Source organism: Gopherus evgoodei, chromosome 1, assembly GCF_007399415.2.
Source record: "Gopherus evgoodei ecotype Sinaloan lineage chromosome 1, rGopEvg1_v1.p, whole genome shotgun sequence".
Lineage (NCBI taxonomy): Eukaryota > Metazoa > Chordata > Testudines > Testudinidae > Gopherus > Gopherus evgoodei.
Window position 1 is genome coordinate 280,300,128 of NC_044322.1, and position 26,606 is coordinate 280,326,733.

The window sequence follows — 26,606 nt, forward strand, 5'->3', positions numbered from 1 at the left end:
GTCCCACATTGTTGCAGCCACAGAGCAAATTTAAAATAAAAAGCTGTACTTTCTCCAGTGAATAATTTATCCATTTTGAATTAGAGGGCTGCAATTTATACATACTATTAAATTTTATAACTTTTTTTTCACAAAATTCAGACTGTCAAAAATAAAAGGAGCAACTATTTACAGAGTATTAGATGTAAATCTGAAAGATATTTAGAGCCCTTCCAGTCCTACGATCCTGTGATTCTATGAAAGCAATATGGTAGTCTAAATGCTTGCAGTATACCCATAAAGAGGCAGAACCAAAACTTTTCTTCTCTCATGTCATGTCCAAATGTATCAGCAAATAGACTGATGTAATTAACAAGTAGGTTTGCAATAAACAAAAATTACTCAAAATATCCCCTGAAAATCAGGTAAGGACCCAATTCAGCGATGCACTACTGTTGTCTCAGGAGGTTCCAACCCAACAAATTTCACCAGCACCTAATTCACTTTATATACACATACTATTTATAACTGTGTAATGGTAAGGAGGCTAAAGTTGTGTGTATATATATATATCATTTTCTGGCAATTCATCTTTAGGAAAAAAGTTGGTTTATCTTAACTTGCTCTGTTGTCTTATAGAAAATTAAAAGTTGCATATGTTGTGTGTCTTATGAGAAATGGAAGATTTAAACTATAAGAAGGACCCCTAATTATATGAATCACTTGCACAAGAAACAAAGTGTAAATTACCTAGATCAATGGGATTAATGCAATGAGACTGTCTTGTTGTGCATGAGCAATATCTCTCAAATTGTTCATGTTGCTGGAACATACATAAATAATAATGCCAGTTCCAGAATGCAAGATGTTTACTCACAATTTTTTAAATAAATATTCTACTTTTTCTAAAAAAAAGGTGAACAGTTTGTTTCTTTAAATCATCTACAGATCAGGTGCTCTGCTTCTTTGTATCATTGGTTATTTTTGAAATCTTTACATTACAAAATAAATTAGCCTATCATAGCTAAATGCATTTTCAATAGGAGCATTATATTTATCATCTGCAAGGGATGTTTCACTGACATCAATGTGGGATGGCCGGGAAAGTTACATGATACTCGCATCTTCAGGAACTCTGGCCTGTTTGAACAGTTGCAGGAAGGGACTTACTTCCCAGACCAGAAAATAACTGTTGAGGACGTTGAAATGCCTATAGTTATCCTTGAGGACCCAGCCTACCCCTTAATGCCATGGCTCATGAAGCCATACACAAGCACCCTGGACAGTAGTAAGGAACTATTCAACTATAGGCTGAGCAAATGCAGAATGGTGATAGAATGTGCATTTGGACATTTAAAAGTGCACTGGCGCATTTTACTGACTCTGTTAGACCTCAACGAAACCAATATTGCAATTGTTATTGCCACTTGCTGTGTGCTCCACAATATCTGTGAGAGTAAGGGGGAGACATTTATTGCAGGGTGGGAGGTTGAGGCAAATTGTCTGGCCACTGATTTTACGCAGCCAGGCACCAGGGCAATTAGAAGAGCACAGCAGAACATTCTGTGCATCAGAGAAGCTTTGAAAACCAGTTTCAAGACTGGCCAGGCTATGGTGTGACAGTTATGTTTGCTTCTCCTTGATGAAAATCCACTCCCTTGTTTTGCTTTACTTTCCAGTAAGCCAACCGCCCTCCCACCTTCGATCACTGCTTGCAGAGGCAATAAAGTCATTACTGTTTCAAATGTATGCATTCTTTATTAATTTGTCACACAAATGGGGGGGGGAACAGCCAAGGTAGCCCGGGAGGAGGGCAGCACCGGGTAGGATGGTGAAGGAGGGAAGGACAAGGTCACACTGCACTTCAAAACTTACTGAATGCCAGCCTTCTGTTGCTTGGCAATCCTCTGAGGTGGAGTAGTTGAGTGCATGGAGCGCCCCCGCATTCTTGGGCATCTGGGTGAGGAGGCTATGGAACTTCAGAAGGAGGATGGGCGGTTACACAGGGGCAGCAGCAGTGGTCTGTGCTGCTGCCTTTCCTGCAGCTCCACCAGATGCTGGAGCATATCAGTTTGATCCCCCCTGTAGCCTCAACATTGCATCCTTTACCTCTCATCTCACTTATCCCTCCTATCCTCGCATTCATTTTCTGCTTTCTTGGACTCTGACATTCGTTGTCTCAACGCATTCTTCTGAGCTGTTTCAGTGCAGGAGGACTGCATGAGCTCAGAACATTTCATCACTAGTGTGGGTTTTTTTGCTGCCTTATCTGCACTAGCCTCTGGGGTGGAGATGATGGGGGAGCATTGAAACATTTGCAGCTGCGGGAGGAAAAAAGGGAGAGTAGTATTTAAAAAAACAGATTTTAGAGAACAATGGGTAGACACTTTCATGGTGAACCGAGCTGTTAACATTACATAGCACATGTACTTTTGGTACAAGGTGGCATTTTGCCTCTTATATTGAGGGCCTGCTGGTTTGGTGTGACAGATCACACACACGGGGCCGGGCAACAGAATTTAGCTTGCTGGCAGCCATGGTAAGCCATAGTCTTTCACGTTCTTCAACTTTCATAATATGTGGGATTGGTTTCAAAAGCAGCGCCCTCCTTTCCCATACCAAGCACCCATTGGGTTAGCCATTTAAAAGGAGGGGCTGTACTGGCTGCGCATGCATCCCAAGTCTTCAGGGCAAATGAATCATTAAACACGTTTGCTTTTAAATCATGCATTATATTTACAAAGGTACACTCACCAGAGGTGCCTTCTCTGGCTTCATGGTCCGTGAGCCTGCTTTGGGAGGGTAGGGAGCGTATTGGCTCCAGGGTGATAAACAGTTCCTGGCTGTTGGGGAGAATGGTTTCTCCACTTGCATGCTATGCACTATCCTTATCTTCCGCATCCCCAAAATCCTCCTCCTCTGTTGCATGAGACTCCCTCCTTGCAGGTGTCCATGGACGGGTGGGGTAGTGGTAGGGCTCCCCCACCTCGACTGCATGCAGCTCATCACAGAAGCGACGTTATCTGGGGCTCTGACCTGGAGCAACCATTTGCCTCTTTGGTTTTTTGGTAGGCTTGCCTGAGCTCCTTAATTTTCACACGGCACTGCTGTGGGTCCCTGTTGTAGCCTCTGTCCATCATGCCCCTGGAGATTTTTTCAAATATTCTGGCATTTTCTCTTTTGGAACGGAGTTCTGATAGCATGGATTTGTCTCCTCAAAAAGCGATCAGATACAGTACCTCCCGTTCAGTCCATGCTAGAGCTCTTTTTCAATTCTGGGACTTCATAGTCACCTGTGCTGATCAGCTCGCCATGCTGGTCAAACAGGAAATGAAATTCCAAAGTTCCCAGGGCTTTTCCTGTCTACCTGGCCAGTGCATCTGAGTTGAGAGTGCTGTCCAGAGCCGTCACAATGGAGCACTCTGGGATAGCTCCCAGAGGCCAATACCGTTGAATTGTATCCACACTACCCCAAATTTGACCCAGAGATGTCGATTTCAGTGCTAATCCCCTCGTCGGGGGGGGGGAGGAGTAAAGAAAATCAATTTTAAGAGCCCTTTAAGCCAACAAAAATGGCTGTGTCATGTGGACAGGTGCAGGGTTAGATCGATCTAACACTGCTAAATTCGACCTAAACTCATAGTGTAGACCAAGGCTAAGTGTGTGTGTGGGAGGGGAAGGAAACTACAAAAAGAGAGTCACCTTGCAACTGGAAGAGCTGCTGAAAAGCCAGCCAGGCCAGTGAAAAAACATTATGTTCTGTGTCCACGCGTATATGTGTAATTTGAATGAGTATGCTCAAACTCCAAACATGTTGATGAATTATATATTTAGCTGGACTTCTTGCTTTTCCAGATTCTTCCTAGGGCTACCTATGGAATACAAGAATAAAAATCACTTTTGTCTGGCAGTCAGTGCTGAAGACCACTCATTTGTAAAGTGCTAGTTCACCTACAGCTGATGTTAAGACTTGAGGGCTTTGGTTTAAACCATTATTCATACTGGGAGAAATCATTTCAAGTTAAAGAAAGGATTTGTCAGTAAACACTTAAGTCAAAGCAGATCAAGATTTTTTGTTCCAGTCCAGTCAGCTTTTTCTCCTTCCTCATCCCCAGATTTAAGTTCAGAAGCCTATAATCATTATGCAACTCAAACCATTATGGAACTGACCAAGAAAGCTGTGCAGAGATAACAAATGGGAACAGTTTTAAGACTGGAACACTTTAAAGAAGTGGTGAACCCAACACCACCTAATTTCTCCAAAAATATTCAGCAGAAATCCAAGCAACATACTACCAAATTTTAAAATACACATTGAAAAGTTTTACCCTTATGTTAGCGGATTCTTGAATACGAAACTGACTTTTCTTGCTTTGCGTAGAGAGAAGTAACATGGGTGATGAAGTCTCAAACTCTTCTTTTTAAATATAAAACATTCTACTACACACTAAACAGAACTTTAAAGTTAGAAAATGTGGCTGTATTAAATATTAATATTTTGTAAGACTGTTATCTGCTATTTCAATACTAAATGTGGCCAATAGCCATACATGCTCTTGTCCTTATAGCTGCTGAGCAGGTGTGAAGGTAACTGGTTACCAAGACAACATATTGGCAAGGGATTAGGGCAGACACTTGTAGGTGTATAACTGTGAATAATGCAAACATTACTAAGTGATACATTTTTCATGATCTTAACTTCATGTTGTTTTAAGACATCTAATTTTTTGCCTGATGAACATATCCCTATTAAGAACCCAATTCAAACCCTACAAGTAGATGCAATAATCGTTTTAATAAAACAATAAAAAATACCATTTTGTGTATTTCTTACATGTGTTAGATAAGCAGTTATCCAAACATCTGTTCAATTTCCCATGTCACATTTTGAAAAAGTAATTGACAAGGAACAGATTTTATAAAAACTAAAATATTTAAAGAAATATGGGAACTTCATCAACTCTAATCATCCACAGATCATCAAGAAACAAGCTCCTTGGAAGGAACCCACCCACACTGATAATTCTATCTTATTTATTCTAGTGCCAGATTTCAAAATTCCTTTTGTAATTTGTGTAGCTTCGTTTTGTTAGGCTCTGGAAAGCACTTTGAAACCTGTGAAAGTGCTATATAAAATTAATAATAATGTTAAGTAATTATGCTGGTTAGTAAGAATATGCACAAATGCATAGAGACTGCATATTAAAAGGTTTTCTGTTCTTAGTCACAATTTGAAATGCTGTTGTTCATAACACAAAGCTTAATGTATATTAGAATTGTAATATCTCAGTGCTAACTTTAATTGGCCATTTTTACATAGCCTGAACACAGGCTAGTTGAATATTCCCCGACAGCTAGGGGGAGAAGAAAACACGATTCACCACCTTTTTGTAACGGTCATCTTAGAGAATACGTAGCAACAAAAGCCTGCTCCTAACCTTTTGACCTACTGGGGTACACACTGACAAATTCATACAATTTCAAACAGCTTAACTCATTTCTATCAGCTGTAATATACTCAATGTTATATATGCAATATTTGATGGAAAGGATTGTTAAATTTCGCTGTCCCTTGCTCCCACCATGGTGAGAAAAAAAGACAAGTATATAATCCTCCAAGTATTTAATTCCTAAACAAACATTTTGCCTTTTTTTTGGTTTGTATTTTAGGGGTCATTGCTATATATTCTAAATTCCAAAGAGAGGATAATAAAAATTGAGAAATTCTGACGTGGACTTATGAAATTTGCTTTTTTGCTTTTTAAATGCAAGCTAGTGAGCACAAAGACATTTATACTTGTGTATTTCCCATTATCCATCTTCTACTGTTTAACAGTAAAGTCATATTTCAGTCTTGAGACTAAATCCTTAGAGAGCTGTTTTAAGATTAGACTACAACAACATTTTCAAAAAGGTTCTTAAGTCATTTAAGCACAAGTCCCATTTTCAAAACAACAGCCAGATTTTCAAAGGTATTTAGGTACCTAAAGATGCAAGCACGTGCTTCTGAAAGTCCTAGTAGGTGCCTAAGGAAGTTAGGTGCCTAATCTTCAATGGGCATTGAACCTGTTTCGGTGCTTTTGAAAATCCTGCTGGACACCTAAATACCTTTGAAAATTCTGGCCCTCAGGAGCTTAAGTCTCATTGAAAGTCAATGGAATTTAGGGTCCTAAGTGCCTGAGTCACTTTTGAAAATGAGACAAAGGTGTTTCTGAAAATTCTATTCCAGGTCTTTAATTTAAGACCCAAATCCTGCAAACATCTGTAACTGTGCTCATAAGAAGTCTTGTTGACTTCAATGGCAACCAAATGACCAAATTTGTAGGATAAGGGTCATAATTTGGTTGCAGACCATTCTGAAAAGACAAAAGTGATACCCTGTCAACCACTTTATTGGACTGAATTACAATTCTCTCTGATCAGTGTCCTCCAAAGAAACAAGCACTCTCTGCTTCAATTTGCGAACAGTCTTAACATCCCAACCTGGTTTATATTAAAGCTATAGCTGAAAATCAAAGCCCATATTATGCAAGTAGCTACCTACTACATATATAGTTACTCCTACAAGAAGCCCATAGAAGTCAATGAAACTCCACAAAGGAACTACATGCACATGAACTACATGCATGTAACTGTTAGCAAGATTATGCCCCAAGTCACAAACCATATTTGAAAGGTTTGACTATCTATGCCATTACGGAATACAAGGACTTATTGCATAGAGTCAGAGTTGTCCTGAAGCTTTGATTGCTTATTTTAAAATATACAATCTTTATTCCTCCACTAGAAGCACAAAATTCAGTGCAGCAGAAATGGAATGTGGTGCTGGCAAGATCACAGTACTAGGGTTGCCAGGCAGCCAGTTTTCAACTGGAATGCCCGGTCAAAAAGGGACCCCGGCAGCTCCAATCAGCACTGCCAGCCAGGCCGTTAAAAGTCCAGTCAGCAGCGCTCCCTGCCTGCACTAGCTCTGCATGGCTCCCGAAAGTAGCCACCCGTCCTTGAGGCCCCTAGGTGCATGGGCAGCCAGGGAGGCTCCGCATGCTACCCCTGCCCCAAGTGCCAGCTCTGCAGCTCCCATTGGCTGGGAACTGCGACCCATTGGAGCCGTGGGGGCAGCACCAGTAGGCAAGAGCATAGCGCACTGAGCCTCCCTGGCCGCCCATGCTTCTAGGTACTGCGGGGACTTGGCAGCCACTTCCTGGGAGCCGCAGTAAGCGCCGCCGGGACCCCATATCCCAACCCCATGCCCAGCTTGGAGTCTCCTCCCACACTCCAAACCCCTCACCACCAGCTCCATCTGGAGCCTGCATCCTGAGCCCATACCTGCCCCCCTGCACCTTAACCCCCTGCCCCAGCCTGGTGAAAGTGAGTGAGAATGTGGGAGTGAGCAATGGAGGGAGGAGGGAATGAGGGAGCAGGGCCTCAGAATGGACAGGGCATGGGTGTTCAGTTTTGTGCCATTAGAAAGTTGGCAAACCTACAGAGAACTCTTAAGCTTTTATTCATACATTCCTCCCTCCTTTCTAGCTATCTTTGTACTTTTATGTGGCGAGCTTTTCTGACTCACCTATTGAATCTTATGTTTGTTTAAGGAATAATTATATTGGTCTTGTGTGTCTGTCTGCATAATTGGGATGTTTGAGTTTCACTGTTAATGAACTGAACCGAACCTTCCCCTTACTCTCAAATTTAGTTTCTTTCTTTTGCAAAGACAATCGGCAATGAAACTGCTGCATGGAATCATGATGGCACTATACAATACAATGTGGAAATAATTTGATAAGAGGCTTAAAAAATTGAATTTCTTCCTTTGTAGCATGTCTCTTCATATACAACTGTATGCAAAGGGGAACACCTCCATACTGCCCACCATATAGTATCTAGCATTTAAGGATATAGGGAACAAAGTTGCTTTTGTTTTGTTTTTTTAATTAGATCTAGAACTGAGTCCTGTTTGCCTTATTCATATAAACTAGATGAACAGGATTTGGATTATCATGTTCTGTCACTCTTCCTCCAACAACATCCTCTACTGCTGCCTCTGGGGGCAAAAATCACCCATATCTTTATGCTTCCTCTTTTAAAAGCCTGTTTCTCCCTGTTCCACGCCCCCCTTTCCTCAACTGATATAAACTCACTACCACACTAGCTTAGAGTATCTCAAATTCCTTTACTCTAGCAGAATAAGATGTTCTCTCACACATACCTTCTACTAAATTTGTATTTTCTATTTACTTTATTTTAATAATAAAAGAAATTACGAGGAAAGAGATCACTGAGCTAAAGGACAAAGCTACAAGGACAGAATAGTTCACATCAATCTATATTTGACCCAAAATGTAAGCAAGTTTAAAAAAATGCAAAAGATGATGACAAAAGAAGTGCCATGGGATCAGAAGATAAAAACATATTGTGAACAAGTCAAAAATGCATTAATTTACACTCTGCTTATTGTTTATGCTGAAAGTAAACTTGACAAGCTATGAATGAATTTTCTGAATGTTACTGTATAGTTTTCCAGTGATCACAGGACATATGCTAACATTATTTTTCTGATGGTAAGAACTGGGAGCCAAACAAATTCTCCACTTGTCAATCGGTTCTTTGATTAGCAAGTATTTTCTCTGGGTGTGTAATTGTTTCTATTTCTACTACAAGCATTGCTTATGCTGATCAAATCTTTGCAACCTACTCTTCAAAAATTGTCTTAAAAATGGAACAACAACTTAAAGATAATTTAATTTAAACTTTATATTGCTAGATGAATCATGTCTTATTTATATGACTAAGGTACAGAATACCTAAATAGCAAAGCATCACAGGCGGTGAGAAGATATCTAAATGAAAATAAGCCATCTGTTTTCTGAATCATTTGCAGTATTTGAAATTTATATTAAAATATTCACAAAGGTACATAAATAAAAAGTATTTTATAGCATTATTAAAAAGCTTTTACAAACATGAAATTATATAGGACCCGATTATGGTCATTCTAACCTGCTGGATTGGATTGAAGGGCAAGGAAAAAGAGAAATGGAGGTTCTTCAAAAGGTGGAATACAGATAGGGACTACACATATGGATACCTTGTGCCCGTGATCAGAGACTTCTAGCAAGTAGTGTCCATCTGCTGCAGCTGTGCAGTTGTTCACCTCGTGCTCCAAACCGAGGGCATAAGGAACAGTGCAGATTGACACCTCTCCAATTCCTTTTCTTACCATGAATCCAGTCATGATCCATAGCAGTAGGAAGTGAAGGGTTGATGTAGTTGAATACAGATGGAGAGCACATATCTTGAAGAACCTCCAGCTACAGGTAAGTAACCTCCATTTCTTCTTTCTTTGAGTACTGGTCCCTACGTGCACTCCACACATGGGTGATTGGTAAGCAACAGTCAAGCAAGAAAGGGTTTGAGGATATTGTTGGTATAGATGTGTGCAGCACTGTTGTCCCCACAGTTGCATCTGCAGACAAAGCAGGAAAGTTTGAGGCTCTACAGAAATCTGGGGTTTTGTTCTTGGATGAATAAAAAACAGTAGAGACATCAAATGGGGAACAGAAGGTGCAGATGGCTGCAAGATGGATTGCTAACAGAAAAGCCCCATGTCTCAAGAGTGAGCAGGCAGTCTAAAATAACATGATTCCCACACATTCTGGGGATAATTGGTTCTGTTGTGTCTAAGTGAAGGAACACCTCCTTTTGGCTAGATAGCATTTTCTGGAGGAGTTCTTTCTGCCTATGATCCTGAGACCCCTCATTGCCCTCAGGCCAGACTGTAACTCATATCAGGCCTGACACTCACTCACTCCAGCACATTGATGAACCTCAGTGTAAGCAACTAAGCCAGGGTAATAGTTAACCCCAGTCACTTGTCCTCTTGTTAGCATACATCCCCAGCACAGATTTCAGTGTCCCCTTGAAAACTTTCAATAAAACCTTTTTTTTCTGGGTGATATAGGGCAGCCTTCAGCAGTTTCACACCACACATTCTCCACAATGCACTCAATAGTTGGGACATGAAATTTGACATAAGATCTGACAAAGTGTCTTAAGAAAAAACTTACTCAGCTGAAAATAGAGAAAAAAGAGCTTTTGCCACTGTATCAACTTCTGTACTAGACAGAGCAGCTGCTTCTGGACATGTAGTGGCATAGTCCACTACCACCAAAAAACATATTTCTTCCCCGTTTGGGTTGGTCAGGTCACAGGGCCTATAATATCCATTGCCACCCCAAAAATGCCTCCTTGATTATAGGTAAAGGTTGTAGGGGAGATTTATGAGACCCTATTGGCCTCTTCCACTTCTGACATAAGTCACAAGACCTGCAATAGTCTGTCACCTCATTCTGAATATCAAGCCAATAGATATTCCTTTTTAACCTTTCATATTGTCCTCTGAGTCTCCAAGTGACCTGCAAAAGGTCAGTCATAAGCTTAACATCATTAGCTCCCTATGAAGCTTAAACGGGTGTAACCAGTTGCTTGTCTGACTTTCCAGCACTTTTCTCCACAGGAGCTTCTCTATACAGCCTTCCCTCCTTTTTCAGAAACCTTACCCCATTCTCCCTAACCTATGCTTTGTAAGTTAGGGCCTGCACTCTCTTCTGCTGCAAATTTCTGCCTGCTGTCAGCTCTGATGGCTTCCTCATCCACTGGGAATGGCTCCTTCCTGAACACACATTGCTTTCTATGCTAGGGATGGGAATGTCTCCCGCTCCCTTAGGTGTTTCTCTGTCCTCACAGTTCCCCTTCTGGGATTACAGAGCAATATTTCTTTTTACTTTGGGTTAGACATAGTTTGTTCTAGACATAGTTAATACATCATTATCCTTGAGAACTTCTGCTCAAATGCAATCCAACATACCAATTTTTTAAATGCCTTCTAGGCCTCCTCACTCCAAGTGCACTTTAGCCAAAGGCACAGTGGTTTTAAGTTTTCCCATTGCCAGGAGTTCTAAATTTTCACCAAGTAACACGTCAGTTTCCCTGACCATGCCCTCTGATCAAAGAGGTCTGGGTGCTAGTGTCTCACCACCCTGGGCATTCTTTCTCATTTAACGTTGGCAACTTTAATAAATTCAAGAGCAACTTCTAATGGGTTGGACCCTACAAAATTAATCAGGAGCCGCTCAGACACCTATGTGGGTCTTCTGTTTAGGACAGCCACATTAACCTTGGTTGGATGGGGTGTGGGCCTAGATTCCCTTTGTTTAGGGCAATTGTCCCTCAGGTGAAGAGGGACTGCAGCTAGGATTACCAGAAGGGAGTCAGTTCTGGGGAGATGAGTGCTTGTGCTCCCACTCATGCTCCCTTTTCCCAGGCATAAAAGAGGTCCCCCTTCACACTGGACTTCTGCTCTTCTTTTTGTGGCTTGCACTTACTGAACACTCTGGTTTGGTACACAGAAATCAGCCAGATCGGCTACCTCCTGTACAAAGCCCAGGGAAATATCCCAAATGGCCTCTGATCTCCTCAGAGCATATGCCCAGAGAGTGTTCTGGTGCAAAAGAGGTCAAATAACTGGTCATAATTCTGAGTCCCTTCCCCTTTCACCCATTTTCACATCAAATACACTTTCTCTGTGGTTCGTCTTATTTCTGAGGTCTCTAAACATTAACCGAGATACACTTCAGGGGTAATTTGAAACTTTTGCAATACAACCTTTTAAAAGTGAGTATATTTCAAACCCTGTTCAATTTCCATTTCATTAAATAGGTGCAATGCTTTACCTGAGAGTTTGGAGAGAAGCACTGGAATCTTCTTGTTGCCTGGAGCTTTATGCAATTCGCAGTGTCTCTCAAAAGTAGTGAAATATTCTTCAATACAATCCATCTTTTTGGATGTCTGACACAAAAATTTATCCAAACTCTGTATTCCTTGGGGAGATGGCATACCTGGAAGCTCTAGAACCTGTCCCTCTGGAGAGGGTCCAGAGAAGAGCAACAAGAATGATTAAAGGTCTTGAGAACATGACCTATGAAGGAAGGCTGAAGGAATTGGGTTTGTTTAGTTTGGAAAAGAGAAGACTGAGAGGGGACATGATAGCAGTTTTCAGGTATCTAAAAGGGTGTCATCAGGAGGAGGGAGAAAACTTGTTCACCTTAGCCTCCAATGATAGAACAAGAAGCAATGGGCTTAAACTGCGGCAAGGGAGATTTAGGCTGGACATTAGGAAAAAGTTCCTAACTGTCAGGGTAGTCAAACACTGGAGTAGATTGCCTAGGGAAGTTGTGGAATCTCCATCGCTGGAGATATTTAAGAGTAGGTTAGATAAATGTCTATCGGGGATGGTCTAGACAGTATTTGGTCCTGCCATGAGGGCAGGGGACTGGACTCGATGACCTCTCGAGGTCCCTTCCAGTCCTAGAGTCTATGAGTCTATGAGTCTATGCTTTCCTCACCAGCTCATGTTGCCTTTCCTTCTCTCTCCAGTTCCACGGTTTGTTGTTGGGCTTCCTTCTGCTGCTGTTTTTCTGCCTTCCTGTCTTTGACTCTCAGGTCAGTCTCACTGCTTTGGTGCTCTTGATTCTTTCCATTTTTGCCAACTCCAAATTTTTGGTCCACTCCGCTATCTCCAACTTCTGTAAGTTTATCTCAGCCGGTTTGAATTGCATGACTGTCTCACTGTGGGCTGTGTTTTACCAAAGGGACTGGACGGTAGTCTAGTCTGCCTACTCATTTTTATATACTTTCCTTTGTTGTGTTTCCTTCTCCAAAAGGAAACATAAAATAACAAAAAACTAGCTTTTTCTGATTGTTCCCAGCCTTCTCAGTCTGAAAATTATTAAAAAAAAATCTAGCTCACAGGTGCTTGAAGTGTGAACCACAGTCAACCAGCAAACAGTGTGTAAATCCTGCCATATATGCCCCTGGGATGCTCTGCTCTGGACACCCAAAACTGTAAGCCATTGTGTTACCCCTCTGCCTCAAAAAAAAGGAGAGCTTTGTTGGGGCTTAAACTGTGTTTCAGGTTCTTAACATTCCAGTCTGTCTGTCTTGCCAGCAAACTCCTTGAGACTCTGCCAGTCTAAACCTTGCCTTGCAAGTAACAAATCTGTGAACCCCAGTCCACGAGAGACATCTCCCTACAGTGTCCAGGCCCTCTCTCTTGACACTAACAGAAACTAAAGAAAAGATGGTTATGATACAAAATGGCTGACCCTACTGTATCATTGGAAGTGAGGAGGTGTGATTTTAAGAATCCCCCAATGCTCACTGACAGAGGGCCCACTTTACAGTAATTCATATCAGGCCTCACACTCACCACCGCCAAGAAACTGTTATAATATGTATCCAAAAGGTATCTTGTAAGGTATCCTCTAAACTGATACAAGTTGGTCGCAAATATCATCGAGTGATGTATGTATGGCTCATGTATAAATAGTTGTGCGTGCATGCTGGAAATGTGTTCTTACAAATTATTTTGGAGGCAGTGGTTAAATCAAGTCTGCACTAGAGAAAGGAATGTAGATTTACTTGTCTGACTGGCTTGATTGCAGACAGAGGACAATGAAAGTACATTTATGTATAAAGTAAACAAAGCCATCAAGCTAACAAGCAAGTTTAGTGGACACACTGGAGGTCAGTCTGCACCCCAAGAAGTCTTTCTGACTCTTGAGGCAGACACAATGGACTTTGGAAAATATAAGGGCAGCAAAAACTCACTGTAGCTATATCCATCACTTAGAGAAGAAAGGGGACAAAATGCTCTGATTCCGTGCAAGCTGGATCCCCTAAAGGGCTGGCAATGCTGATAACTTGATGTAAGTGAGAAAACTGCAAAGACTGTAACTTGCTAACACTAAGCTTTAGTCACCAGAAATCATGTTTTTGTTTTGTTTGTAATCATACATGTCTCTTTTTCCTCTTGCTTAGTATCACTTAAATCTTTGTTCTTTATTCATAATACTTATTCTTAGTTTTACTATAACCCAACCTAGTACTGTTATACTAACGTATAGTATGAGTCCTCAAACTAATAGGCTGGTGTCGGGAGGCAGATTTATTATTTCTATGAGTGTCAAATGAGAGGGACTGGACACTGCAAGGAGATGTCTCTGAGAAGCTCAGCAACTGGGGTTCACTGATTGTTACCTGCAAAGCAAGGTTAGGCTGGCAGAGTCTCAGGGTTGCTGACAAGGCAGACAGACTGGAATGTCTGGGAGTTGACACACAGTTTAAGCCCCAGAAAAGCTCTCCTTTGTTGAGACTGAGGGGGTAACACAGTGGCTTGTGGTTTTGGGTGCCCTGAGACATAGGCGCCAACTCCATGTATGCTCCAGCTCCCTCCCCCTCTCACTCGGCACCTCCCATCCACCTGCAGTCCCACCAATCAACTCCTCCCCCTCCCTTCCAGTGCCTCCTGCCCGCCACAGAGCAGCTGTTCCACAGTGTGCAGGAGGCACTGGGAGGGGGACGAGTGGGAATAGGGTGTGCTCGGGGGAGGGGCGGAACTGGATGGGAAGAGGTGGGCTTGGGGTGGGGAGGAGACTTGTGGGAAAGGGTGGAGCAGGGATGGAGTGGGTGCGAGGCCTCAGGGCGGCATGCTGGGTTGAGCATCCCCCGGGGCCAGGAGAAAGCCAACACCTGTGCCCTGAACAAAGCATCAAAATTGCTTTGACTGAAAATAGGTTAAACAGCCTGTGTGCATGATTACTCTAGGTCTAATGCCCATTCAAATATAATGCCTTGAGATGAAGGTGGCCTTGGCTGAATGTCTGGTTTTGATGTTCTCTTGAGTCAGTAGGTCTAGAAAGAGTTGGATGGTAATGGGAGGATGGGTTAATATTCTCAGAAGGTCTGAAAACCAAAATTGCCTAGGCCAGCTGGGCGATGAGAATGACCCAAGCTTTGTTGTGGCAAATCTTTTGTAGAACTTGTGATATCAGTGAGATGGGAGGAAATGTATACCTGAAGTGGTCTGTCCAAGGTAGCAGAAGTGCATCACCTTGGAGACCCAGCCCAGAGTTGCTCTGGAGCAGTAGAGGGGAAATTTCTGGTTAGTCTGGGAGACAAATAGGTCCCAGGATGGTGTTTCCCAGTAAATGGCCTTGTTCAGGACAGAATTGTACATCTCCCATTCATGGCCTGTAGAGAAGTGTCTAATAAGGCTGTTTGCCAGAGAGTTCTACACAGCTGGTAGGTAAGCTGCCAAAAGAGTTATGTGGTTTCTATGTAGTTAAGTCTAGGGTCACTTGTATAAAATCTATGGTCTCTGTGGGAGTCACAGAGGACTTTTCAATGTTGACACAAATTCCCAAGGATGATAGCAGTCAAAGTAGAAATAGGGTTGCTGATTAAAACTCCTTGCTGGATCTGACAGTCAAGAGCCAGTCATTGAGACACAGAAAGAAGGTGAAGCCATTTTGTCACATCCAGGCCTCAACCACTATGTCAGGATTACAAGGAGAGCCAGGGCCAAATATCAAAGCAGGTGCAAACCTGAGGCTGGGAGTAGCCAAGGAGTTCATAGTCAGATTCCAGGCTTCCAGCTTAAGCTTGGAGGGGCAATACCAGTTGACTGAGTCCAACGTACAAAGGGATCTTCCCAGCCTGGATCTGACTGGGGTCCCGTGGCCTTCTCCAAAAGATGTTTTAGCCAGAGATCTTGACCCTCACAGGCTCAGGGAGGGAAGGAGCAAAGGGGGAGATGCAAGCCATGCCCAGACAGTAAAAGCAGTGCTGGTGATCACTCACTTACTGAGAAGGAGTGAGGGGCAGGATATGCACTTAAACTCCAGGACTCTGGTTATAGTCCTTTTCTGTGGGAGGAAAAAACTCCGCTATACTAACTATAAAAACTAAAAGTACTGCGATACCAAGAACTATTTACAATATTTTCAGCTTAAGATGAAAAAGACATAGCTGCGGACACGGAGGATTCTGACTCAGGCCCTGTAGCAGTAAGAAGATGAACTGAAGAGGCATCAGTCCATTCTGCCCCATATATTCTTAGTTCAGAGGAAAAAAAGAGAAATAACTGAACAGGTACAGACCAACAGACACTACTTGCTAGAAATCTCAGGTACATGGTGCATACGTATTCCCAACACTCATCACCAATGCATCATGTCTCACAAAGGCATAATGCCCCCCAAGCACCATCACTCAAACTGTGCACCTCCTCCTCCATCCCAGACATATAACTGATCTTAGGATAAACTTAAAAGTAACATTTAAATTTGGGACCACAATTTAAAAGTTGTAAAAGCAAGCTTTCACAAGATGTATGCACAGAAGTGTTTCAAATTGTAATGGAAAGAGGTATTTCAAGTAGATATTCCCCTGCAGTCTTCTGCAATACAAACATTACAGTACGGACAACCTAAAATAAAAAAAGAGTGTCTGCAAACAAAAATGAATACTAAATTGGATTTTAATATTTTTAGTCTCAATAGTTTAAGCTGTGTGACACAAGAAACTCTTATTGCCAGCTGGCAAGGGGGTTTCAAGAATGTCCTGATTCTAATATGTGCATTCTGGTTCACCAAATGAAGTCTCAAATGAAATCCAAGGTCAGATACTGGTAATTAATGTCATTGTGAAATATCACTACATAAGGAGTTATGTATATATACACTGAATATATTTTCTTCGATTCTCTATCAAGCTACAAGTTACCAGGAGAGGTGAATAAACAGCTTTTATGTCAGACGAGACATATTTACTTATCTCTGTTGTGGTAAGTATTGTCACCTAACACAATGGATGCCCAATTAGAAAGTTATCTAAGAGATATAAAGTCAACAAGCAAGCAGCACGCAGCAAAAATAAGCCACAGTAGTTTTCCTGTCTGAGTACAACGAACTTTGAAGTTCAAGGCAAATAAGACACCCCCTGTTACTGCACCTAGTAAGTAAAGGGGCAGTGCATTTACGTTCGTGAAAACAGGAGCTCAGTCAATCTTAGTTGAAACGCTGCAGAGGACTGTGGGGCAGAAAAAACTTCTTTACATATGAGGCTGACCTATTAAGTTTAGTCTCTAGACAGCATGTTATTATTTTGTTTTTATGTAACCATTTGTTTACAGTATTCTTACTCACTATCACTTGAATATTTGACAATAAACTTATAATTATGTTTTTCTATAAAATATATCTCAGTGCAGTGATATTAAACCAGGTGCTGATCCTGAAGTGAATCATACAAGCTGATATGTAAACTGTTTCCTTGGGGACAACAGACCTGGTATTTTTGTGAGTGTTCAGTGGATAAGGGATTGCACACTAAAGAGGAATGGGTCAAAAAGGGACTCAGGTTCACCTGTAGTTAATTTGTAAGGCAAAGTAAGAGTGGTGCAGTCCTGCAGAGACTATTTGGATGGCTAAACAGATTGATGGTGTCAGGGAGCTGACACCTGTTAAGCACAAGCAAGATGCCCTCATGCTAGAGGCAGGGGGTAACAAGGTGGCCCTCAGTCCTGAGTACCTCAAGAACCATCACAAGACATTATTATTCACCTACATAAAAAAACCTGCTTATAATATATGATTTAAGGTGGAAGTATGCCTTTACATTCAAATTTAAACTCTGTATTTTTAGTAATAAAGGTAGAATGTTAAGCTAATAATAAGAGATACACAACATATATGTATAATGGACATTGACAACTATAACAGCCCAAATACTAGATTACATGACTGCATGTATTTTCTGTGCTGACTGCTAGTAAACAAAAAACTAAAAAAAAAAAATTCACACTGATGTATATGCATCTTGGCAGCTCTTCTCTTCATAAGTTATACCTTTAGGTAATTTCTGTAACAAGACAATATTCTCAGATATTTACAGTGAAAATATAAGAGTACCATTCTGTAGTATAATCTTAATGTTTTGTTCAAATCACAACTCATTGTAGTTTGATCTGCTATCTTGTAAGCATAACCTAACTTCTTAAATTGCACAACACTCTTAATTTCATATCTTGCTATTGATGTTTCTTTAATACAGAAGGACCATAACACTGCTGGTCACCCTCCTCTCATCCTTTTAAATGGCAAGCTCATAGCTGTTTGAATACAACACCTATAGAATTCTTGATTCCAAAGAGTTAAATCATGTGTTAGCCCTATTTCATGTATATAAACTCTGTTGGTGGCATTGGAGATAGAGTGCGTGAGGTAACATCTTTTATTGAACCAATTTCTGTTGGTGAAAGAGATACACTTTCGAGCTACACAGAGCTCTTCAATAGTGGCATTGATCAGTTAACTTCTCTTAGCAATGGAAAAGCATAAGGTGACTATGCTTATATTTTAATATCCATTAGCAGCCTTTGATACTGCAGACCTTGAAATATTGACATAATTGAGGGTCCTAACAGAAGCAGAGAATGGTGCCGTCTTTCTTCTGGAAACAGACCAAGTATAAGCTATAGGAAATTGCTCGGAGTAAGGTTATGCTTATGTCATGGAATCCATGACTTCCAGAGACCTCTGTGACATTCTCTGCTTCAGCCCCAGGGGCTGCAAGACTGGAGCTGGCAGCCAGCGGGGCCCTGGTAAGGTTCCAGCAAGAGGCAACAGGGGGCCCCCTGCAAGGTTCCAGTGACAGGTGGCAGACTCCTGAGGGGGCCCTCCTCAAGGTTCCAGCAACAGGTGATACTCTCATATGGGGGAGGGGTATGCCTCAGGCAAATGAGTGGGGGTGTCAGGGAAGTGTTTATTCCCCTCTATTTGGCACTGGTGAAGCCACATCTGGAGTACTGCATCCAGTTTTGGGTCCCCCACTATAGAAATGATGTGGACAAATTGGAGAGAGTCCAGCAGAGGGCAATGAAAATTATTAGAGTGCTGGGGCACATGACTTATGAGAAGAAGCTGAGGGAACTGGGCTTATTTAGTCTGCGGAAGAGAAGAGTGAGGGGAGATTTGATAGCAGCCTTCAACCACTTATAGGGAGTTCCAGATAGGATGGAGATAGACTGTTCTCAGTGGTGGTGGTGGAAGACAAAACAAGGAGCAATCGTCTCAAGTTGCAGTGGGGAAGGTCTAAGTTGGATATTAGGAAAAACTATTTCACTAGGAGGGTGGTGAAGCACTGGAATGAGTTACTTAGGGAGGTGGTGGAATCTCCATCCTTAGAGGTTTTTAAGGCCCAGCTTGACAAAGCCCTGGCTGAGATGATTTAGTTGGCGGTGGTCCTGCTTTGGAGCAGGGGCTTGGACTAGATGACCTCCTGAGGTCTCTTCCAATCCTACTCCTCTATGATTCTCTTTGGGAAATATGGTCACCCTGCAGCTCTTAACCACCGTGGGCAAAGGCCCCTCCCCCGACAGCTTCCAGCTGTTGCAGGCAGAGGGTGAACCCCACAGCCCCGAGGCACCACGGTGGCAGTAGAAACCAGGGAGCTGTAACAGCAAAAGTCAGACAGGTCATGGCTTCCGTGAATTTTTGTTTATTGCCTATGACTTTTACTAAAAATAATCATGACAAAATCTTAGCCTTACTCATGAGTTATTATCATGAGGACTCTCACAGAGTACTGGAGGTTCTTATTGGTAACCTCTCTCAAACAATGCATACACAAAGATACTAAGAGAGTTAAGGAGACCTGGACTACTGTGTCCTTAATATGCTGATCTTTCCCTGCTCCCCATCTCATTTATATCTGATGCACTTGGTGCAGTGGAACAAATGACTCGGTGTCTTTATGAGTCTGAGGTTTGCACAAGGACTTGCTGGCTGAAGCTCAATCTATACAAGAGTAAAGCAGTTTTGGCAGAATTGAAGAAGTTAAAATCCTCACCAATTTTTCTGATTACTAGTACTTATAAAAGAGTGTGTCTACTATTTGTTACCTAGGTTAGCAGTCTGAAGTCTCATTCGATCCTGGGGCTGCATTTTGATATTCAGGTATCAACCGTGACTAATGGCATTTTGTTTCATCCAAGCATGGTAAAAAGAGAGGAACCATTTCCTTCAGATGCAGCTCTGGCTGTGACCAAGTGCTTGGAATGGACCACACTGAGAATGCCACACTCAGGGCAGACTGCAAGAAACAGGGCAGGCACAACCCAAAACAAGAGGTTTATACTCCAGTTAGATTCATCAAACCAGTGACCAGAGAGAGCTTCTGCAGTACCACACGGTTAACAAGAAGCCAAAGGACAGATTCTTTGAGGCATTCCAGTCCTTGATTCCCATCCAGACAAACTGGTCCATTCCAGTGAGAGGTTACTGAAAAGTCAATTCACCATACCAATGCTGAGGTTCTACCAATCCCAAAGATAGAGACACTTGACTTGGGGGTAATATATATATATTTCAGATATCACCCAAATATCAAGCTGTCAGCCAATCCTTAGTAAACTAAGAATTTATTAAGAAAAAGGAAAGAAGAGTGTTAAATGGTTAAAAGATTATACACAGACACACACAGGATTGCAAAGTCCTTAGATCAGGTTTGTAGCAGTGATAAAGCCTCTGGTAACTTCCAAAAGATTGGAAGGTCCTCGTCCATTGTTCAAAATACTCCTTTTAGTTTTAAATCCACAGTCCAGAGAAATGGAGCAGGAATGAGGACCCATTCTGGAATTTCTTCTAGGTAGGTTGACTAGGTTCACAAATGTACAGCCCCAGAAGATCATGCCCATATAATTTATACAATTAAATATCATCCAGCACCTTTTGGAGAAACTCAGAAAAGGAAAGAGTTACAGAAGACTGTTACTTTTAGATTTTCATGTCCTTGTTTTGCTAACTTTTGTCACAATTTAAATACTACGGTAGTGCGCTGAAGGATTTTCTTCTTTGTATTTAAGCCCACTTTAAAAAAAAAGTCATGAATAGCTATGAACTACATTAGCTGAGTAAATACAGACTTAGCCAGTATTATACATAATTAGGATAAGCTAGATCTATAATTCAGTCATTTTAATGTGTATCTTTAGTGATATTGTTAATTTTGCACATTCATTAAAAATTACAGAATAGACACTGTAGTCTGATATAACAAAACTCAATCAATACTTTAGTGGCCAAAGGAAAAAAAAAACATATGAGCTGTCTATCCTAACTCAGATATTGTTAGGCACTTCCTCCTGTAACCAGGCCTAGTGGTTGGAGTGGAGGTTGAAGCTGCCCATCAGGTTTGGACTGGGCCAACGGTGCCTCTCAAATTGAGATCTGAGGACAGGCTGCGGTCAGAACCAAGAACAAAAGCCTTAGTCAGGACAGAATCAGTACCATAGCTGGAAAGCCAGGGATAAAAGCAGGGGTAAAAGCAGGCAGTCAGAGTCCAGGAACAAGCCAAATCAGTAGCATAGCCGGGGTCCACATACAGGCCAGAGGTCGAAGCTGGATCAGAGTCCAAGGGTCCAGAGAGAGAGAGAGAGAGAGAGAGAGAGAGCCAGGAAATGGAGGCAAGACTGGGGTGGGTCAGTAACAGGGCTGGAGCAAGATCAGGATAGGACAAGGTCATGACTGGAAGAGAGCTCGGGCAAGACTGGGGCAGGAACAGGAACAAGGTCAAGAGCAGGCTGGGAGTCTCAAGAGTCTGATACACTGCAAGGCAGCAGGAGGGTTCCAGCCATGTACGTCTGTTGCAGACTGATCTGCAAGCCTGGTGGAGTTGGGAAATACCTGACCTAGGGTCTGCTCAAGGATAGGCTGCAGTGATAAAGGTAAGATAGTGCAGTTGAGTTGTTGCCACATGCTTGAGCGACGACTCACTCTTGGAAGAGCATCTATTGAGTTCCTTGGGGCAGAAAGGTGCTGCATCCCAAACCCTTGCCTGGAGTCCCCCTCCTGCAACTCAAACCCCTCATCCCCAGTCCCACCCCCACTCCCCACACTCCAAACCCCTTGGCCCCAGCCCAGAGCCCCCTCCCTCCACCCCAAAACCCTCATCTCCACCCCACCCTTGAGCCTGCATCCCCAGCCCAGAGCCCACACCACCTCCCATACCCCATCCCGGTAAAAGTGAGTGAGGATGGGGGAAGAGCAAGCAATGGGGGGGGCATGGAGCGAGCAGGGAACAGGGTCTTGGAGAAGAGATGGGACATGAGGCAGGGGGCGTTTGGTTTTGTGTGATTAGAAAGTTGGCAATCCTGGCTTAGGAAGTACCTGTTGGAAGGGTAGCTGAGCTAGCAGCTCTGGTTTGGCTGTGGGTTTGCCTCACAGATACTCATCTCCATGTGATAAAACTGAAATTGCAAATCTGATATCAGCTCTCACATCATGCGCATAAATAGCTTAGATTTTGAATGCATGTAACTATACCCAAAGTGTGTTAAAATTACATATATCATTCAGTTTCAAACAGTCAGTCAGCTGCAGTGCAAGATTCATAGATTCCAAGGTCAAAAAGGCACAGAGAGTGTATAAAGTGGAGTTGTAACTGTAAATATTGTTCTGCTTTTGGAATGGATGGATATCACACAGACCTTTTTGACTTAACATGCAGAAAAAATCAAAGATTTACCACCTTATTCTGGTATTGTTGAACTCAAGATGTCCCTTGCTACAGCCATTAGCTCTAAATGAAGTTACTTTGTCACGAGTAATAAATCAGGTTTGAAATGGGACAAAAAGACTTTGTCCCTAGAACTAGGGAACAAACTAAATTTACCTTAAAGTTTCCTCAATGAACAAGCGGGAGGAAAGCAGATATATCTATCCTGATAGAAGTTTTATTAATCCAAAGAGAATGAGTTCTTGTTAGACAATCAGTATGAGCGATCCCTCAAATTGCTGAGATGCAGGGACAACATTTAAACGTTAAAAAAAACCAACTCTCAAGCTCTCTTCAACTTTACAGATTCAGTAACGGTAGTTGCAAAGCAATTCCTTCACAGAGAAATGACAAGGAAGCACAGGATGCAATCCAGCACATTCAGAGAATTAAGTTACAATAGAGCTCATCCACAAGTGTACAAACAATTGTTCTTGGAAAGTCTGGCAGGCTTACCCAAGTATTATTTGTACAGTGATTGCACCCAGAAGCCATAACCAAGGTTTGAAGGTCCATCCAGCTCAGCACTGTATATCCATAATGAAAAGACTGTGCCTGCCACAAAGAGCGTACAATTTACATATATATTACAAACACACACTATGTGAAAAAGAACATTATTCAGGTTGCAAGGTCAAGCACTGAAAAATAAGAAAATGCCATAATTAATGTTACCCGTGCAACCTTATTTCACCCACTTTTTTGTCTGCATTATGATACAGTCTTTAATTACAAGATCACAATTTTTTCCCATAGGCTTGTTAGCACTGCAGAGCCAATACAGTCTGGGGATAATGAGCTGAACTATATCTGAGTTTACAAATTAAGATTGAATTTAATGGACACTGACTGCCAATATTCTATTCAGTCTGAATTCTGAGAAGATTTGTACATTAAAAGCATGTGGTGGGAGGGGGAAGAAGAATACTGGGTGAATGATACATAGAAGTCATCCAGATAGGGTCATCTTCGCCCAATGTCTAATGCAGAACAACAAAAGTTGTTTACATCAGTAAGGAAATTTAAGCCATCCCATTTCTCATAAAAAGCCCACATTTCAGAACAGAGGGCCCCAATCTGCCATGTGAATTGACAGATGGCTTAGTCTGTCTGCTAAGGAGATTCATTTTCCAAAGCAGATGATAAGAGAATCATCTCCTTCCTCCAGCTCCTAACTCTCTAGCTCTTTTCCCCCCCTTTTGCTTGTCACTGTAGACAGTTACTGCAGTAGTGTTAGTTCACCCTTGATCCACCTTCCTTATTACCTGGTGTCATAACTTTAGTCCCAGATTTGGACCTTAGCGTCCAAAATATGGGGGTTAGCATGAAAACCTCCAAGCATAGCTACCAGCTTGGACCTGGTACTTGCTGCCACCACCCAAAAAATTAGAGTGTTTTGGGGCACTCTGGTCCCCCTGAAAAACCTTCCCTGGGGACCCCAAGACCCAAATCCCTTGAGTCTCACAACAAAGGGAAATAATCCTTTTTCCCTTCCCCCCTCCAGGTGCTCCTGGAGAGATACACAGACACAAGCTCTGTGAATCCAAACAAAGTGACTCCCCCTCTCCGTTCCCAGTCCTGGAAACAAAAGCACTTTCCTCTTCACCCAGAGGGAATGCAAAATCAGGCTAGCAAATCCAACACACACAGATCTCCCCCTGATTTCTTACTCCCACCAATTCCCTGGTGAGTACAGACTCAATTTCCCTGAAATTTCCCAGAAAAGAAAACTCCAACAGGTCTCAAAAAGAAAGCTTTATATAAAAAGAAAGAAAAAATACATACAAATGGTCTCTCTGTATTAAGGTGACAAAAATACAGGGTGAATTTCTTAAAAGAATATTGAATAAACAGCCTTATTCAAAAAGAATACAAATCAAAGCACTCCAGCACTTATATTCATGCAAATACCAAAGAAAAGAAAACATATAACTTACTATCTGATCTCTTTGTCCTTACACTTAGAAACAGAAGATTAGAAAACAGAAACTACTTCTCCAAAGCTCAGAGAAAGCAGGCAGACAGACAAAAAAAGACCTCAGACACAAAATTCCCTCCACCCAAAGTTGAAAAAATCTGGTTTCCTGATTGGTTCTCTCGTCAGGTGCTTCAGGTGAAAGAGACATTAACCCTTAGCTATCTGTTTATGACACCTGGTTCCAAAGGACTCTTCATTCTCCCTGAAATTCTAGGAGATTTGTATACACTGTCCTCTCTAATCAATCACTTTTTAGTCCAGTTCTGTGAAGAGCTTCCCTTTGTCTTGTGACCTCATAAGAGAGATCCTGGCGCAAAGAAAAGTAGAAGACAAAGATCCTAAATCATAAGCACCTTTCTGGAAGAGGTAAACATAGCACTGAGTTGCACTCAGAGTGTATACTCCTACTCTCCACCTCCACATAACATTTCAATTCTCTACCCAGTCTCTAAGACAAACTGTGGTACTGCCAAATAAGCCATGGAAACCTCTCTCCAGTTAAAAAAAAAAAAAAAAAAAAAGATTTGGGATGGCTATCTTCTTCACAAGTATGGGGATGGGGGGGAGGGAAGAAATCCTCACCCAACATATACTGACCAGAAATGAAATGGAGTTGGCAAAGTTAACAATCCCATTGCTACAGATTCTAACATGGACACTCTGGCAATGGGTAAAGTGAGGAAACAAGCAAACAAGGATACATGGAGATAGTTTCAGATGTGTAGTGGGGGGGAGGGGAGATTGCAGACACCCCACATAAAAACAAAACAAAAATCCCTGAATGGCTTAATGCTAGCAGAGAAGACTAAAAAAATATGAAGGAATTTTACTCTAAGTGTGGGTGGTGTTAAAAAACTTATTACTTTTTACCTTTATTTGCACTAAATATGTTTTTTGCTGTATCTCCTGAGCTTGAAATAACCTATTTCTAACTAAACTAGTTTCTATGTATTGTTCTTCTCTCCTTATTCGTATCTAGTACTTATACCACCCCCTAATTTAGTATCATCTGCAAATTTAACAGGCTGTTTATCTCTTTTTCCTGATCACAATAAATATGTTCATTAACACACAGCATCCCTGCAGCATATACTGGATACATTACAATTAGTTATTTTTAATAGTTATACATTTGAACATTCAAACCAATCCGTGGATGCAATTACATCAACAAAATCTCAGCATTACCAACAGTTTACACTCCTTCATAGTTTTCAATCCATGTAACAATCTTCGTATTCAAACCAATGTGAATTATTTTTACAAGTAGTATTACATGAGATTAGTATCAAATGCTGTAATGAAATCCAGACATCTACATCTGAATAAAATTAAAGCAGGCTTTCGAAAGTGGATTTTCCTTTTACCTAACCAACTTCACCAGTTGTGCAAATCCCTTCTGTATTTTGCATCACCAATCCAATGGACCATAACAAGTTCCCTGTACAGAGTACAGTAAAAACCATAATTCTGCATGTTCATGATTCTGTGGCATTAAAATTTATCAAAAAGTCTAGTTTTAGGTTAATAATTCAAGTTGATATTTAAAAAACAACAAAAACAAAAAAAACTTACTTGTGACACACAAAAGTCACAAGTTTTAGTTTATAGTACTCAAACTTGTTCTCCGCACTTTTTTCTGATATCTAAGGCTTAGAAGTTACTTCAGTTATTGGTGAGGATAGTAATTATTTAAATGGAGACTTATGTATTAAGTGATCCAGTCTTTTTTTAAAATATGATGGTCTACAGAAGAGGCAAAAAACAGAAATCAAAAACGGTGATGCACTGCAAGTCAACTTCATAATCTGAAAATCATTAAACAAAACCAGTTTAATTAAATTTCATTAAAACAATCTTCATACTAGGTGACCTTCATAAAAATCGCTGTTAGGTTTGAAGAGATTGTCTATTTCAAAGATTTCTACAAGTGAATGATTCTCAACTGCATATCATCATTAATCTTTATTTAAACTTGCCACAAACATTTGAACTGCAGATTTCTTGTAGCAGGCATGCAACTATCCTAGATTAGATGGATTCTATCATCTGTCTTGGAGCACAGAGTTTGCCATGCCTTGTACCCCCTCTGCAGTCTCTTGCAAGCACATCTTTTTAGTGTTAGGTTCTAGGCCTCCACTTCACTCAAGAAGGAGTCCCCTGACTTCACCACTCTTAACTGGGTCCACTTAGG

At 41.5% G+C, this 26,606-nt stretch overlaps 1 long non-coding RNA gene across 1 annotated transcript in view; it reads right to left on the reverse strand.

The window, feature by feature from the left end:
* Nucleotides 1–2,260: 2,260 nt before the first annotated feature.
* Nucleotides 2,261–26,606, reverse strand: part of LOC115647143 — a 35,194-nt gene continuing 10,848 nt past the window's right edge. Inside the window, exons 2-3 of the long non-coding RNA XR_003999222.1 lie at nucleotides 3,682–3,851; nucleotides 2,261–2,300 (exon numbers count right to left, since the gene is read on the reverse strand). This is a non-coding gene — a long non-coding RNA (uncharacterized LOC115647143). The remainder of the gene's footprint in view (nucleotides 2,301–3,681; nucleotides 3,852–26,606) is intronic.